Source organism: Pinus tabuliformis, chromosome 7 (genome assembly GCF_031772625.1).
Source record: "Pinus tabuliformis cultivar Carrire ecotype Pingquan chromosome 7, CPIR1, whole genome shotgun sequence".
NCBI classification, from domain to species: domain Eukaryota; kingdom Viridiplantae; phylum Streptophyta; class Pinopsida; order Pinales; family Pinaceae; genus Pinus; species Pinus tabuliformis.
Window position 1 is genome coordinate 356,373,339 of NC_142293.1, and position 18,959 is coordinate 356,392,297.

The following is an 18,959-nucleotide window of genomic DNA, read 5'->3' on the forward strand; positions in this document are numbered from 1 at the left end:
ATCTCGTTGACATCAATGCCAATAGTTAGAAAATGCCAACTTCCCAACACATCCCCTAGCATGATATTTGACATTAATACCTGGTGGGCCCCAGTATTGTAGCAATAATGCTACAACTCTTGGAGCTCCCTTCTTTAATTTTATCAACCCAGTAGTTCGTAACAAACTTGGAAGCGACGGTGTTGTATGCACAAGTACTAGCTCTTGCCGCAGCTGTCACTTGGTCAGCTGGCACAAGTCCGCTAGGGGTTTAAGCCAACCTCTATGAGCTCTTAGAAGAAGCATTTTAACTGATGGATGAAAGCTAACTCAAAGGAAGCTAATCTACTTGCAGAAAGAAACTGAAAGCCAAAAAGAAACGCAAACCCTAGCAAACCCTAATTCTACTAGCTAGTCCTACTGACGCAAAGGAGAGCATGCAAACTACTAAAAGAGATGCCATTGCCTCTATGAAGGTAAAATACATGTGTCTAGACTACCTCTATCTGAAGAAAACATCTTTTTGTATTTTTGTTCAAGTTGTTGGAATTATCATGCATGTGCTTCTAACTGGCTTTTTACTATGCAGGGGTAGATCAAGGGGAGAAATGCTTGGGAAAGGTTGGGAAGGTTCAGAGAGGGTCTAAGGGGTCCCTAACACCCTTCCAGAGAGTTTCACAAAGTTTGGCTGCCAAGAAACCGCGTTTATGAGCTGCTACAGGAAGTCTGCAGGGGTTCTACAGGATGTTCTGGCATTTCTACAGGATGTTCTGTAATTGTTCTACAGGATGTTTAGTAATGGAATTTTGGAGCATGGATGGAGAGAAAAAGGTGGAGGAATGAGTATGGAGGTGAAATAGGGGTGTAGGGGAGTTCAAGACTTGGAGGATGGAGTTGAGGAGAAGGTGTAGATGGCTGGACTTGTTCCAAGAAGGCTGGAATAATGCCGCACAAAAGGTAGGGTTATGAGGGCAATGTGGCAACATGAGGCAAGAAACCAAGTTAGGAGATGGAGAAGATGTGTTTGAGGGAGTCTAGGTAGACTGAGAAGTGGTACAGGTGCTCTGCAATTTGTGTTTCTAATTGAACCAACAAAGACATGCAAGAAAACAAAGATCTAGTTATGCTACCCTAATATGATCTAGCTAACAGTAACAAGAATGGACAGCAGCTTTATTTGCAAGGAAACCATGTATATTAACTATGCAATGAAGCATTCAAAGATCTGAACATGTAACCAACTTCTGCAAATGAAAACCAAACACTAATGATTGCATGGCAAAGCAAAGTCAGTGTTTTTGTGGGCAACGAAGTCATCATAGTCACAGCTCCTGATCCCACTGAGGGAGAGGTGAAACCACAGATGTTTGTTGGCCCTTTTCTTGAAGCTTTTTCTGTTAACAACCTATCAACTAAATCTGAGCATGAAAAGCTATTTTACTCATCAAAAAACAAACTAAATAACAAAACAAGATTTAGATCTAAATAGCAGATTTTATTCTAAGAATGCAGCAAAAACACATAAAGATAATCAAAGGAGGTATTGGGCGCTTGAGATGGGCCCAACCCCAAGAGCTATAGCCTCCTAAGAGAGATTTAGAGCTGGTACAAAGCTGGATTCATCTTTATTGAGCAAGAAAAGAAGAGTTACATCAAAACTGTCCACAAGGAGAACTTGAAAATGAGCTGAAAGCAAAGCTAATCTATTGCCTAAAAATCGAAATACAAACTAGCTAACTTCTGCCTACAAAATGACTAGCCACTAGCTACAAAATGACTAACCACTAGCTAACCCAAATGAGGCCCTAAGCCTTCTTATTTATACAAATTGAGGACCCCAACAGTCCTCCTAAACTTTAGGGACTCGGCTGCCCAAAACTTGTAGTTAACAGCAGTCCTACTTGACTTGCTTGGCTGCCCTTGTGCTAATTGATTTGGTGGCCATTGAACTTCGAGCTGATGGTGGAGAATTCGAGGTAAGGGCCCATAAATGAAGGGGACACCTTCCTACAAATCCTCTCCCTTGTTCTCCCATGAATTTGGCTGCCAAGTGCTCATTAAAACCTTCAATTTTGTCTCCAAAATGACCAAAAAGGCTACACAAAGCACACATTAGACTTGTTGGCATAATGACTAACCCAATTCACTCTATTAGCATAAATATAATCAAAAACATGCAATAAACTAATGAGAATGGTGGATTAAGTCGAATTAGGAGGTTGAATGAGCCCAAATAATTATCCATTTTTGGGGCTCATCATCACCCCCCTACTGAAAGTGTTGCTCATCCTCTGAGTAACCAATCTATCTCCTCATCTTTGATGGCCCTGGTAGCCTCCATGTCATCCCAAGCTTCTGAAGTGGTTTCCCCTTCTCGGTCATGAAACCATGCTTTTCTCTCTACTTCTTCCTACTGTTTTCTCATTCAATCATATGAAAGGAGATGAAACCAGTGGAGGATGGAAGAAAAGAGTGGTTGCATGCCTCCTCAACAGACTTCAAGCTTCAAATCCCTCTTCATAATTGATTTTGGCCTGCCCAAAGGCTCTACAAGATGTTTTTGGTAAGAATACAGAACTTCCTGTAGAAAGTCCTGTAGCTTCCTGTAGAAGGTTGAACCATGACTAGATTGTGTCCGAACCCTGAAAAAAATGAGTGTTCATGGAGGGGATGGATGTGAGGATGCCTGGGAACTTGGTAGGGACCCTTCTGCTTGTGTTGGGAGGCCCCCTTTTGGCATTGTGTTCCTGCAGCATCTTCAGCATTAACTCCCACAACAGCACATTGACATTGGTGTCTCTTGTAATGTTACCCAAAAACCTCTAAAACAACATAAAAGGAGCGAGCACCATTCCCCTAAACCAAAACTTAAACGGCCCCTCTAAAAAATGGTAGCTGCATGCAAAGCCTCAGTGAATCTTCACTGATGAGTATATTGTCCGCACAAACCAAAGGCATGCATAGAAACCTATTATACCGGTCAGAGCAAAAAATGAGTATGACATGATGGGCGTGTAGCCAAAATATAAAATTCCAGACACAAGCTTTGTCATCTCCAGCTTGGTGAAGAAATAGAATGTGGCATAGAGAAACAAGTAAAATGTTGAGGAGCCTGCAGTCAAATAAGATCTCCACCACCAGTTGTAATCTTCACTGCACAGTTGGAAGTAGCACAGGACAATGGTGATCTCTGCACATGTAACAATGAGGATCACAAAGACAATGAACAAGAACCCAAATATATAGTAGAACTGATGCAGCCATATTGAAGTTAATATGAAGAACAGTTCAATGAATATAGTTCCAAAAGGAAAAATGCCTCCAATTGGTATGGAGAAAATGGGCTGCATATACCAAGATTGCTCTGGAATCTGCCTAGGGATTTTATTGGTCTTCACTGGATATTCAATTGCAGGTTTCTTGTAGCCAAAGTAACTGCCCACAAAGACCAATGGCACCGAAATTTCAAACCATAAAAGGACCAAGGCAAACATAGTCCCAAAAGGAACTGCACCAGATGAATTTTTTTCCCATAGCAGTGCATTGAGAATAAAGAAAATGCAAAAGGCAATGCTTGGAAACAAGAATTTTGTCTTCAGCGTGTTCCTCCTCCATTCTGTGCCCTTGAACATCTTATATAGACGTGACGATGCATACCCTGCAAACAAACCCATAAACACCCATAATAGCAGCATAGCTGTCATTAAACCTCCACGGTTCGAAGGAGAAAGGAAACCAAGGACTGCAAATATCATTGTCACTGGTTTCATGGCAAAAAATCTGAACTCCAGTTCCCACATAGACACAAAGTAAGCTTGCATTGGTTGGGGCCCTGACCACATCTCCATGGACCGACTTCCATCCCGTTTCCTCTTGAGCCTCATCCTGTGTTTCTAATTGGTTGTATTTTGAGATATCGCGGTACAATGTTCGCATCATGATCATTGCAACCATTCCGGAGAGAAATAAAACAATCATCAATGAGTTGATGATAGAGAACCAATGGATCTGATCATCTATCATAAGAAGGTAAGTATCCCAACGTGATTCCCATTTCATAGGGCTCTCCTGGAAACTAACATCACAAGTGAATATAACTTCTTTGTCTTCTACAACTTCTTGGGGAATCTCAGAATTTGACACTGTATGCTTGGTATTTGGATCACAAGTTTTCAAATGGGCTTTGGCATTATCCCATGGTTGTTCATACTCATGCTTTACACTCACTAAGAATTGCCACCCTCGACGTGAACAGTCCAAGCTTCTTCGTATGCTGGGTTTCCAGTGGCGCAGCTTCCTGGAGAAACGCTTGTAGAGTGCCCGGCTTTTGTAGGACGTCTCTGCACCTTTGAACGATCTTGGTATGCGGGAGAATTTTGAACAAGCCGAAAAACTTGGCGAATGACGTCAGTTTAACAGAATTCATAGGCAAAGGATTCAGCCGAAGAGGTTTGCAAGTGTAAATGAATCAGCAGTTAACGTGAGTCTTCAGCTGAGCATTCCTTTAATTACTGCGTGATTTGTGGTGAGGTGGTAGAGACGTGCACTGCTCATGCAAACTGTTGGTCCCCTGCAGTGCCATCTGCCTGTAATCCCTTACCCTTAGTTGCACTGGAGTTTAAAATATCCACAACTGTCTGTGTTTTTTCAAATTTCACATGAGTTGTCTAACACATACGTTGCATGATTCCTGGCTGATTGATAGAGAATTGGACAAGGAACTATCGGCTTAATCCTGCTATATTCGTGGCTCAATTCCACCATTCCATTCATTCATGCAGTTTTTAAATTAGATTTGTGCAATAGAAGAACGAGTTTCAGTCACGTACCTGAAGTCAAATGGCTGCTGTGAGGTGCTGAGGCTAGTCATTGCTGCATGCACTAGTTTCTTTGGTTGCATGAGGGCTTGGCTGATGATTTTTGGTTGTTTTCCTTGTGCAGGTGTCCTCTGACCAGATCTAAGCTACAGGCATTTGTTTCCACATTCAAATCTGCACCTTCAAGCTACTGCTGCTGAATTTTCACAGGACCAGAACTTGTTTTCGCCATTGCTCCCAAACGGTAAACCGAATCGATCTGAAAATTTCCGAGCATGTTCCTATCATCATGATGCACCTCCCATAGCAAAATTATGATCAATGGATGCACAGATTCCGAGAAAAATGGAAAATGGCTGAAGATTTCAGAGATCAATTTCTCGAAAACTGTGCATCGGAATTGGCTGAAACTGCTTGGGTAGGCTACTATCACCCATGTGCATCTCCCCATGAAACAAATTTTGAAACGGATGCATGGATATGGAGAAAATGCAAAAATGGCTGATGGTGATGGAGGCTAATTTCTTGGAAACCGTGCATCGGAATGGGCTGAAACTGCTCGGGCATGTTGCCATCATCCCTATACAATTCCCTGTAAAACAATTTTTCAAATGGATGCATGGTTTTCAAGTTAGGGCAAAAACAAATTATGTTCTATGTATTTTTGCTTCAAGGCATTCTGCAGTTTTGTTGCATGGTAAGAAAAACTGAGCTTGGGTTGTGATGCAGGCATGGAGATGATGGAGGAGGAGTTTGAAAAGTGCAGGAGGACTTCTGAACCCTTGAGGAAGCTACCATGTTCGCCAAACCACCTTTTTGAAATCCATTTCTAGCTTCCTACCATTTCTACAGGAACTTCTTGTAGAAGCACAATGAAGAAGCACAATGAGGTGGAAAAAATGATGGAAAAGGGTGAGGAATGGGAACATGGATGCTTGTAAGCATAACCAATGGATTCCAAGCTTTAGATCCCCTTCCAAAATCGAATCTGGCTCACTTGAAGGTTCTATAGGATGTTTCCTGTAGAAATATAGAACTTCCTCTAGAAGGCACAAAAACTCCTTTGTCTTTGTTTTGAGTGATCCTCCTCACCTGCAATGTCATTGCTGCAACCTGAAATTATTCAATGGAAATTAGATTTATTCTTCTTTTTCTTTTTCTCTTTTTTTTTTTGAAAAACAACTAGGGCGCCTCATGGACGTTTTCACCCTAATTTCCTGCCCTGGGCGCCTCCAAGGGAGGTTTTCACCCAGAGATCTTATTCTCTTTTCTCTTTTTTCCCAACCCATTGACCGCCTCATGGAGGTTTTCAATCAATGAGCCAATCTAAGGTGCCTCTGAGGAGGTTTTCACCTTATATTTTTATTCTCTTCTTATTTTCATTTTTTCTCTTTTTTTCTTTTTTTTTTTCTTTTTTTTTTTCTCTACCCTACCCTACTTGAAAAACCAAATCATTTTCAAGTGTAAGAATACTTCCAATGGAGCCATGTGCACATCGAGATTAGAGACAAGATGATGTGAAGGCTTGAAATGCATGCTTTGACATGTATCCAGATTTCAGAGACCAAATGATCAGACTTTGAAGGGATCAAACATAGCTGAAGAAGATAGTACCGCTGCAACTTAGTGACCATCTAAAACCATATCTCAATATAGCTCTGATATCCTTGGTTCTTTTGCTGATCTGGATCATGTTTCATGTCACCTTCTAATATGACTTCCTCATCTTCCTCTTTTTGCTGATCTTTCTCTTGAATACATGGAAGATTTGATGGTAACCATGAAGGATCTTTCTTTATCTCTGCTTCTGATGTCTTCTCTTCATCAAGTAAAGCTCATGGTTTTTTGATTTCCTCTTCTGAATCTTCTTTTGCCTGATGTGGTCCTTCAATGCTTTCAATATAGTCTCGTTTTTGCAATACTCTTCCTGAGCTATGGTGAAGATCATTGAGCTCAAGAGCAGTTGTTTGGACATGTTGTGCCTCAGCTTTGCAATTGGGTTGAGCTACTCCATGGTATGGTTTTGGAAATGGTGGTACAGGTAGTTGAGTGGAGGTGTATATTTGAGATGGATGTGGATGGGGTTGTGGTTGGGCAGGCATTTGGGGTTGCCTTGGTGGAGGAGGAGGTGATGGTTGCGGTTGAGCAGGTGGTGGAGGAAAAGAAGTGGGAGGAGGGTTGTACTAGGGCCTCCACCCCTGATGAGGTGCATTCCACTGAGGTTGTGGCTGAGCATAAGAGTGAAATGAATGAGCAGCTGGTTGGGCATAATATGGATCTATGAAGGAACAAGGAGGAGGTGTGAACTAGGAAGGATGAGTAGGGGGACCCCAAGAAGGCATGAAAGTGGCTTGATAGGGGTCATAATAGGTCTCGGATGTCCCTTGCAGTTCCTTCTGATAAGATCTAGGTTCATGTGGCCTCCTTTGGTTCATATAATAGAGTGATTCAGTGGCTCCTTTGGCTCTCTGATATGCAGCTTTGATTCTGGGTAAGGAAGGGCACTGATCTATAGGATGGTACCCTTCACAGACAAAACACACTTCTATGGAGTGCAATGGACATTCGTTCCTAAGATGCCTTCTAGTGCACCTAGGACAAAAAATGGCCAAAGCCCTCTTGGCTTCTTCTTGCTTCTTTTGGATCCACAAGGTATCCAGTTGCATGGCAAGAAACTGCCTCATATCACTCTTGAAATCTTCGATCTGATTTGGAAATTCGTCTTTGGACAAGGTGCTGCTCCCAACATTTCTGCTTGTAGCCATTTGCTCCAGAGGAATGGTTTCTTCTTCTTCTTCCCTTGAGGTTCTTCAAATATGCCTAGCTGTCCACCTAAGGGTTCTTAATCACAGCCATCGAAGAAGAGAGAATGTTGGCTGTGTGAAGCAGTGGGGGTGTTGTGCAATCATTTTTCTAACTTATCTCTACTCCTACAATGCATGAAATGAAATCTTTTTGGTTGATTTTTGTATTTTTCTTCTTGTACCTGCAAAACTAAAATAGATTGAACTGCAACTAACTATCTTTCTGGAATGAAAATGCGGAATTGAAATGAAAGCAGGAAAGGACTAATCTATTTTTCTCAAATGAAATTGCAGGAATGAAATGCTAGGCTACGCTTGCGGAATTGAAATGCTAATCTACGCTTGCAGAAATGAAATTGCGGAATTGAAATGCTAATCTATGAAAGCAGGAAATGTCTACGCTACTTTTGCGGAAATGAAATTGCAGAATGGAAATGAAATAAACTACTTAGCAGAAGGTTGAAGTAGAAAATAGAAGAATAGCAGCAATCACCAATACTCTGACGCTGCCCCGGCAACGGCGCCAAAAAGATGGTGGGCCCCAGTATTGTAGCAATAATGCTACAACTCCTGGAACTCCCTTATTTAATTTTATCAACCCGGTAGTTCGTAACAAACTTGGAAGCGACGGTGCTGTATGCACAAGTACTAGCTCTTGCCGCAGCTGTCACTTGGTCAGCTGGCACAAGTCCGCTAGGGGCTTAAGCCAACCTCTATGAGCTCTTAGAAGAATCTTTTTAACTGATGGATGAAAGCTAACTCAAAGGAAGCTAATCTACTCGCGGAAAGAAACTGAAAGCCAAAAAGAAACGCAAACCCTAATTCTACCAGCTAGTCCTACTGACGCAAAGGAGAGCATGCAAACTACTGAAAGAGATTCCATTACCTCTATGAAGGTAAAATACATGTGTCTAGACTACCTCTATCTGAAGAAAACGTCTTTTTGTATTTTTGTTCAAGTTGTTGGAATTATCATGCATGTGATTCTAACTGGCTTTTTACTGTGCAGGGGTAGATCAAGGGGAGAAATGCTTGGGAAAGGTTGGGAAGGTTCAGAGAGGGTCTAAGGGGTCCCTAACACCCTTCCAGAGAGTTTCACAAAGTTTGGCTGCCAAGAAACCGCGTTTATGAGCTTCTACAGGAAGTCTGCAGGGGTTCTACAGGATGTTCTGGGATTTCTACAGGATGTTCTGTAATTGTTCTACAGGATGTTTAGTAATGGAATTTTGGAGCATGGATGGAGGGAAAAAGGTGGATGAATGAGTATGGAGGTGAAATAGGGGTGTAGGGGAGTTCAAGACTTGGAGGATGGAGTTGAGGAGAAGGTGTAGCTGGCTGGAATTGTTCCAAGAAGGCTGGAATAATGCCCAACAAAAGGTAGGGTTATGAGGGAAATGTGGCAAGGTGAGGCAAGAAACCAAGTTAGGAGATGGATAAGATGGGTTTGAGGGAGTCTAGGTAGACTGAGAAGTGGTACAGGTGCTCTGCAATTTGTGTTTCCAATTGAACCAACAAAGACATGCAAGAAAACAAAGATCTAGTTATGCTACCCTAATATGCTCTAGCTAACAGTAACAAGAATGGACAGCAGCTTTATTTGCAAGGAAACCATGTATATTAACTATGCAATGAAGCATTCAAAGATCTGAACATGTAACCAACTTCTGCAAATGAAAACCAAACACTAATGATTGCATGGCAAAGCAAAGTCAGTGTTTTTGTGGGCAGCGAAGTCATCCTAGTCACAGCTCCTGATCCCACTGAGGGAGAGGTGAAACCACAGATGTTTGTTGGCCCTTTTCTTGAAGCTTTTTTTGTTAACAACCTATCAACTAAATCTGAGCATGAAAAGATATTTTACTCATCAAAAAACAAACTAAATAACAAAACAAGATTTAGATCTAAATAGCAGATTTTATTCTAAGAATGCAGCAAAAACACATAAAGATAATCAAAGGAGGTATTGGGCACTTGAGATGGGCCCAACCCCAAGAGCTATAGCCTCCTAAGAGAGATTTAGAGCTAGTGCAAAGCTGGATTCATCTTTATTGAGCAAGAAAAGAAGAGTTACATCAAAACTGTCCACAAGGAGAACTTGAAAATGAGCTGAAAGCAAAGCTAATCTATTGCCTAAAAATCGAAATACAAACTAGCTAACTTCTGCCTACAAAATGACTAACCACTAGCTACAAAATGACTAACCACTAGTAAACCCAAATGAGGCCCTAAGCCTTCTTATTTATACAAATTGAGGACCCCAACAGTCCTCCTAAACTTTAGGGACTCGGCTGCCCAAAACTTGTAGTTAACAGCAGTCCTACTTGACTTGCTTGGCTGCCCTTGTGCTAATTGATTTGGTGGCCATTGAACTCCGAGCTGATGGTGGAGAATTCGAGGTAAGGGCCCATAAATGAAGGGGACACCTTCCTACAAATCCTCTCCCTTGTTCTCCCACGAATTTGGCTGCCAAGTGCTCATTAAAACCTTCAATTTTGTCTCCAAATTGACCAAAAAGGCTACACAAAGCACACATTAGACTTGTTGGCATAATGACTAACCCAATTCACTCTATTAGCATAAATATAATCAAAAACATGCAATAAACTAATGAGAATGGTGGATTAAGTCAAATTAGGAGGTTGAATGAGCCCAAATAATTATCCATTTTTGGGGCTCATCAATACCAACACACTTGTAGCCACTAGCCATCCATACAATGCCAATTGTCCAACACCCATTTAGTGGCATTGATGGGGGATACATCAAGGCTCTCCTGTGATAGTTCTCTTCTTGTTGACATCATCTCATTATCCAAGAAGTTGACTTAGAAACTCCATTCGATACCTTGGGGCTTACATACATCAATGGAAAGTTTCCTCGCTATTGGAAATAGGTCTTCATCATTGGCCTTCGACGAAATATTTTGTGTTGTGTTCAACTTCACCACATTCATTCACACCATACGGATTGTACTGAAGTACCTTGAGAACCATTAACATCATCGGTGGTTTCTCTCACATCTATTAATGGCATACATCATTGGCTGGTAATTAGATGGTGTCTACCACGTTCAACTTCATCTCATTCATTCACATGGCTAGACTCATACATTGGATGATCAAGTGAAAGAGATAGAAGACCCCATATCTAGTTACATCTATCCAGGTTTCACTTTTAGGATTAATACAAGATTACAAAAGTATGATGGTTATGATCATATAGACAATCATCCAAACATGGGTCAACTCTCTATCATCAGTGGATAGGCTAATCAATCATTGTACATGTAATATTATCATATGTGTTGAGCATGGGTATGTCTCCCTCATAAAAGATATCATGATGAAAATATATTGTAACAGATGATTTTCTTGATCTGGACTTGTCACAAGGTAAAGCACTTTAGTCATCAACTACCATTTCTGACTTTGTGCTTTACGAGGCAATCTATTATAGGCCAATTTGTCACATTTGGTCAATAGGCATACAAATCATATCAATCCACATCCATGAACATGTTTTCATAATCCCTGCACAAAGCCCTAAGCATGACCTTTCCAAAAATTCTGAGTTTCTGGGATTAACTACTCAAAATCATTTATTTTAACCCCACCCTTCCCCTTTGGCCACCTATGTTCAGCGCTAGTTTCTCCCTTCTGCACTAGTGTTGGTCAACACTAGTTTCTCCTTACTGGGGGTGCATTGATTCTAGAAATTTGGGAAAATTAAAAATATTATTGAAGCTCCCTCTTTGAGAAGATTCTAGGGGTTGTTTTAATGATTTACCTTGGATAAAAAGCTCAAGCCCTATCTAATCCTACCTTGGAGACTTCACCTCTTATCCCTTGAGTTCATCCTCCCATCATAAGTGGATCTCAAGCTCATTATGGTAAATCCTAAACTACCAACCCTATCCTATAAATTTACTACCACCCATAACATAAGGGTTGGATTTTGGAGACTCATTGTACCCTCATGCTACTACCTTGATTCTAAAGGAGTCTTCACCTTCATGCATTAGGGTTACATTGAGGTGTGCTTTGTGACAAGGAAGGACAAGTCAACTTGGGGAGATGTCTATAAGATCAGCTACTATTCTTGGTTGTAAAATCTCTCCTATTTCTATTGATACAAATAGTATCTTGTTTTCTTATATGTGTTGTGTTACATTTACATTCATGTATTTCAATGCCTTGTTGATTCATTGAATAGAGTAATTGAATTATGTTACATAGATGTTTCATATCCTTGGCTTGTTTTAGTTGTATGTGCAGGTTCTATTTATAGCACTTGGAGCTATGATTGGAGCTTACAAGAAAGGAGGAAAGAAAATCTTGCGACGGATTCCAAGTAGGCTTCTTTCCCATTCTTCAATTTCTCTAAGGAAAACTCTATATTCTTTGTCTTTTGTTGTTCTAGACTAGTCCACTAGGTCTAGGGAAATTACTTTTGTCTATAATCGTAAATTTTGCATAACACCTTGTATGGTATTAAAAAATCCCCAAGGGATTAGTACTCCAAGATGGATATGTATTTTCTTAAGTGAGGTTTAAAATAGATGCAGCTAATATCAACCTATATGTGAAATCCAATAATGGAAAATTGTTAGTAGTTTCTTTCTATGTTGATGATATAATATTTCGAAGTGATGTGAATCATCTAACTTGCTAGTTTGTAGTTGATATGAAGGTAGAATTTGAAATGTCAATGCTCGGTTAATTATTTTATTTATTTGGCTTGCATATCACTCAAACATGAAAAGTTATTTGTATTTCACAGGGTGAGTTTCTCAAGGAAGTGTTAAAGAAAATTGGCATGGAGGTAGGTTCTTTGGTAAGCACCCCAATGGTCACTGGATGCAAACTCAACAAGGATGATGTGTCAACATAGGTGGATCAAACTTTATATAGATATATTATTGCAAACCTATTATATTTGACAACCTTTGGACAAGACATTATGTAGATAGTTGGAATTATTGGAAGATTTCAAGTAGTTCTTAGACAAAGTCATCTCATAGCAACAAAGAGGATTCTCAAAAATATCTACAAGCCATAATGGCCTATATTCTTTGGTACCCCAGAGGTAAATATTTTTTACTAACGTATTTTACTAATGTCAATTTGGCATGTGATGTAGATGAATGTAAAATCACTAGTGGTAGTGATTTCTTTCTTGGTGAATGTCTTGTTTCATGGTTGAGTAAGAAGCAAACTTCAACCTCTCTCTCTAGTGTAGCAAAATATATAGCAACAACTTCTTGTTGCACTCAGTTATTATGGATGAAGAAGACATTACAAGATGTGCAAGTGATATATGACCATCTGGTGAGCGCCGGTATTGCAGCAAGAATGTTGCAACTCCTGGGCTGCCAACTTTACTTTTATCAACCCGGTAGTTCGTAACAAACTTGGAAGCATTGGTGCTATATGCACAAGTACTAGTTCTCACTGCAGGTTGTCACTTGGTCAGCCGGCACAAGATCACTAGGAGCTCAAGCCAACTTCTATAGATCTTAGAAGAAGCTCTATGTGTGATGAAAGAAAGAAATATTACTCTACAGAAGCTATTCTAATTGCAGAAAGGAAAAAGACCATAATGTAAAGCAAGACCTAGTAAACCCTAATTAACAAGCTAATTCTACTTTTGACAAAAGCACTATGAAAACCATGAAAGAAATGCCATACCTACTCAAGAAAGTAAACAACATCTAACCATGCTATTTCTAGAAGTAAATAAGAAAAAAAAAAATCGATTTTTATGTGTTTTTATGTGAATTTGACATGCATCTAATTTATTGTGTGTGAGTGTGGCAGCGAACAGGTGGTGTTGGAGGGTGGTTTTTGAGCTTGGGAGGATGTAAGATGGTATGGCTGGGTCCTAGGAGGTCTTAGGTCACCTTATGGAGGCTTTTCCCACACTTGGCCTTCAAAAGGGAGCCTACAAGAAAAACTACAGGAGGACACAGGGAAACTACAGGAGGCCTACAGGAGGAGGCTGAGAGCAATTTCCGCTATTTTGAGGGTGTGAGAGTGGGTGGAAAAGGTGGATGAAGGTTGGAATGAGGTGTTAGGGTGCCTACGGTCTACCATGAATCACCAGGAGAGAGAAAGATGATTGGGTTTTCTCAAGGAGAGAGGAAGAAGTTCTATGAGAAAAATGAAGGAAACTAGGGCAGAATTGAGGTGAGGTTTAGGAGACCTATAGGGCATGGATAAAATGGAGGATGTGATTGTTGATAATATGGCCTACTACTGGAAGATTTATACTACAAAGGAACTGACAATCAACCAATAAAATCAAGCAAAAAATGAAATGAGTGCATTTAGGAAAAACAGAGTTTTGCATTAAAATGGTCTAAACTATGATCTATGAAAGGAAATGCTGAGAAGTGTTGTAGGAATGGAAAGCATGAAAGAGGACTATTGTAAATCAGGAAATAAACATGATAAAGGAGATCTGAAGCAAAGCAAAACTGGACTATTAACCTACTAAAGAGCTGCAAACACTAGAAGTCCTATGAATGAGGAAAATCTATGTTTTTGGGGCAGCAAGAGAGTCTTTGCCTCAAATCATTGTCCCAAAGGGAGGAAGAGAGACCAAGGCACTATTAATAGCCTTTTGAATCTTTTATGATTGCTGCTTAACCTACTACAGAAAGCACAAATGGAAGCAAATTACCAAATTATCAAAAGCAACCTATTCTTAACCATAAAAGAAATATATCTAATAGCAAATTAATCTACAAACTGAAGTAAACCATGCAAATACAAGTAAAGAGAATCTTGGATGTTTGGATTGGGCCCTAGCCTAAGAGATTTAGCCATCTAAGGTAACTCAGTACTAGTTCAAAAAGGATTCCATCTTCATTATCAAAAAATAGCAAGATTACATAAAATTGTCACAAAATAGTAAGCTCGAAATTTGAGCAGAGTTTACATAAGAAAAAATCCAACCCTAGTGAGGCCCTAGGCCTCTCTACTTATACATCTAAAGCTACCAATATCTTCCTTAAAATCAGGGAGGCTTGGCTCCCAAAACTCGAGATAACTATCATTCATCCTCCACTTGCTCGATTGCCTTCTAGTGCATGATTTGGCTGCTTGTACTCCGAGTTGAATGAAGGGAAATTCGAAGTGAGCAGTAATAAATGAGGGGGATTCCCTCCTATAAGTCCTCTCCTCTTTCTACTTCGAGTTATTGTTGCCATTTGACCACTGGATCCTTAACTTTGACCTTGAAATCCATCAATAATCTACATTAAATACATGTTAGACCACATGGCATCATAACTAACTCAACTCACTCTATAAGCATAAATATAATCAGAAAATCATACAATAAGCTAAGAGAATGGTTGATTTGACTAGGTTAGGAGGTAAAATGAGCCCATATAATTACCCATTTATGAGGCTCATCATCACCCCCTACTAAAGGTGTTGCTCATCCTCTGAGCAACTTAGTCAATCTCCTCATCTTTTATGGCCCTGGTGGCCTCCCTAGCATCCCAGGCTTCTGATGTGGTCTACTCATGTTGGTCATAAAACCCTACCTTTCTGTCTATGTCCTTCCATTGCTCCTCCTCTTCTTCTTCTCTTCTACCGTCCAGCATGCCTAATAGAAGTGGAGGACTCAATTTGAGGCCCATCCAATTGACCTTCAGCATTTGCTTTAGGTTCGTTTTCCTCTTTATCTTCCTCAACCTCCCTGGGTGGAGGTTGGCTATATGGGAGAACTTTCCTAGATCGCAAGTTAATTTCTTGAATATCCATAGCATAAGTTGGGCATGATGGTTCCCCACTATACACTTGCTGAGCCTGTCTGTTGTTCGGGTTCAGATTTGGCTGGGCAGGCATTTGGGGTTGCCTTGGTGGAGCAGAAGGTAACAGTTGTGGTTGGGCAGGTGGTGGAGGTAGAAGAGCGGGAAGAGAGTTGTATTGGGGCCTCCACCCCTGATGAGGTACATTCCACTGAGGTTTCGGCTGAGCATAGGATTGAAATGAATGGGTGGTTGGTTGGGCATGATATTGAGATGTGAAGGACCAAGGAGGAGGTGTGGACTAGGAAAGATGAGCAGGGGGGCCCCAAGAAGGTATGGAGGTGACTTGGTTGGGGTTGTAGTATGCCTGAGATGTCCCTTGCATCCCCTGCTGGTATGGTCTAGGTCCATACGGCCTCCTTTGTTTTATGTAATAGATCTGTTCAGTGAATCATTTGGCCCCTTGGTATATACCTTTAAGTCCATGCAAGGAAGGGAACTTATCTGTAGAATGATTTTCTTCGCGGACTGAACAAACCTCTATAGAGTTCAATGGGCATTTATTCCTAGGATGACTCCTGGTGCATCTAGGGAAAAAAATGGCCAAAGCCCTCTCTGCTTCCTCTTGTTTTCTTTTGATATGTAAGGTATCCATTTGTATGGCAAGAGTTTGCAGCATCTCACTCTTGAAGTCTTCCAGCATGCTTCCAATTTCCCCTTTAGTGGATGAATTTGAAGAAGGGGTACTGGCTATGGGTTGACTCCCCCTACCTTTCTTTCTGGCTGCTCTAGAATGGTTTCTAAAAACAGTCTTTATGTCCTCATAGGATAGTTGGTAAATTTCTCCCTGGCCAATAGATGGAGGGTGTCTAAAAGGTCTTCTCGGATTCCCCTGAACAGGACCAACTTCAGAGGCTCAGGGTTAAGTGTACACCGGGCCCTTTTGTAATTGAGCTGGAACCTCTCTTCGTAGTCTTCTATGGACTCATCACTTCCCATGGTCATTTGGAATATTTCCTCTTTAGTGTCTTTTGACCTAAAATAGTCTCGATACTTGTTGTTAAAGGCTTGTTTCATCTAAGCCCAAGTTGTGATGCTATTGTTAGGTAATCCCATGAACCAGCACAATGCTGCATCCTTGAGAGTAGAAGGGAACAGTTCCAAATTTTTCTCATCTTCTGCATAGTCATAAGTTCGACAGATGACAACAAACTCAAACAAGAAGGTGTTAGGATCTCTTGTAGTCAAGCCATGGAAGTGAGGTAGGGCTGAAGGACTTATATTTTTCATTTTGGTGTCCCCATTGGTCTCTCGAATGGGAAAGGTACCCTCTATTCTTTCTCCATTTCCCCTAGCATTTCTATTTTCAGCCATTGGCTCCAGAGGAATTTTTTCTTCTTCTTCTTCCCCTATAGGTTCTTAAAATATCCTTGGTTGTTCACCTAAGGGTTCATATTGATCGTAGCCACCGAAAAAAAGAGAAGGTTGGTTGTGTGAAGCAGGGGGGGTGTTGGGCGGAAATTTTCCTGAGTTATCTCTATTCCTATGAGGCATGAAAGGAAATCTTTTTGGTTGGTTTTTTGTTTCTTTTTCCCCACACTGATAACACCTGCAGAAACTAAGATTGCTATTGAACAAAACAAATTGCAACTAGCTGAAATGAACTTGCTGAATGGAAATTCGTAGAATTGAAAAGGAAAGCAAGGAAATGTAGAACTAAAAGAAAGAAATGACTAGTCTACTTTTGTTGAAATGGAATTGAAAAGGAAAGCAAGGAAATGTAGAACTAAAAGAAAAGAAATGACTAGTCTATTTTTGCTTAAATAAACTATTAGCAAAATGTTGCAAAAAGAAATAGAAGAAAGTATTAATCACAGAATACTTTGACGCTTCCCTGGAAATGGCACCAAAAAGTGGTGAGCACCAGTATCGCAACAAGAATTCTACAACTCCTAGGCTACCAACTTTACTTTTATCAAACCAGTAGTTCGTAACAAACTTGGAAGCGTCAGTGCTATATGCACAAGTACTAGTTCTCACTGCAGGTTGTCACTTGGTCAGTCGGCACAAGATCCCTAGGAGCTCAAACCAAATTCTATAGATCTCAGAGGAAGCTCTATGTGTGATGAAAGAAAGAAATATTACTCTACAAAAGCTATTCTAATTGCAGAAAGGAAAAAGACTATAATGTAAAGCAAGACCTAGTAAACCCTAATTAACAAGCTAATTCTACTTTTGCCAAAAACACTATGAAAACCATGAAATAAATTCCATTACCTACTCAACAAAGTAAACAACATCTAACCATGCTATTTCTGGAAATAAATCAGCAAAAAATATATTTTTGGATTTTTATGTGTTTTTTATGTGAATTTGACATGCATCTAATTTATTGTGTGTGAGTGTGGCAGCGAATAGGTGGTTTTGGAGCTTGGGAGGATGGAAGATGGTGTGGATGGGTCCTAGGAGGTCTTAGGTAGCCTTCTAGAGGTTTTTCCCACACTTAGCCTTCAAAAGGGAGCCTACAGGAAAAACTACAAGAGGACATAGGGAAACTACAGGAAGAAAACAAGGAAACTATAGGAGGCCTACAGGAGGAGGCCGAGAGAAATTTCCGCTATTTTGAGTGTGTGAGAGTGGATGGAAAAGGTGGATGAAGGTTGGAATGAGGTGTTAGGGTGCCTGAGGTCTACCATGAATCACCAGGAGAGAGAAATATGATTGGGTTTTCTCAAGGAGAGAGGAAGAAGTTCTATGAGAAAAATGAAGGAAACTAGGGCATAATTGAGGTGAGGTTTAGGAGACCTGTAGGGCATGGATCAAATGGAGGATGTGATAGCTGATAAGCTAGCCTACTTCTGGAAGATATTGCTGCAAAGGAACTGACAGTCAACCAAGAAAATAAAGCAACAAATGAAATGAGTGCATTTAGGAAAAATAGAGTTTTGCATTAAAATGGTCTAAACTATGATCTATGAAAGGAAATGCTAAGAAATGTTGTAGGAAAGGAAAGCATGAAAGAGGATTATTGTAAATCAGGAAACGAACATGATAAAGGATATCTGAATACAGGAAAAACTGGACTATTAACCTACTAAAGAGTTGCAAACACTAGAAGTCCTATGAATGAGGAAAATCTGTGTTTTTGGGGCAGCAAGAGAGTCTTTGCCTCAAATCATGGTCCCAGATGGAGGAAGAGAGGCCAAGGGACTATTGCTAGCCTTTTGAATCTTTTCTAATCACTTCTTAACCTACTACAGAAAGCACAAATGGAAGTAAACTACCAAATCATCAAAAGTAACCTATTCTTAACCATAAAATAAATATATCTAACAGCAAATTAATCTACAAACTGAAGTAAGCATGCAAATACAAGTAAAGAGAATATTGGTTGCTTGGATTGGGCCCTAACCCAAGAGATTCAGCCCTCTGAGGTAACTCAATGCTAGCTCAAAAAGGATTCCATCTTCATTATCAAAAAATAGCAAGATTACACAAAACTGTCACAACATAGTAAGCTCGAAATTTGAGCAGAGTTTACATAAGAAAAAATCCAACCCTATTGAATCCCTAGGCCTCTCTACTTATACATCTGAAGCT

At 40.3% G+C, this 18,959-nt stretch overlaps 1 pseudogene; it reads right to left on the reverse strand.

Annotated features, from left to right (window-relative positions):
- Positions 1-2,888: 2,888 nt before the first annotated feature.
- On the reverse strand, positions 2,889-4,752 carry LOC149247419 (transmembrane 9 superfamily member 7 pseudogene; annotated as a pseudogene).
- Positions 4,753-18,959: the final 14,207 nt, after the last annotated feature.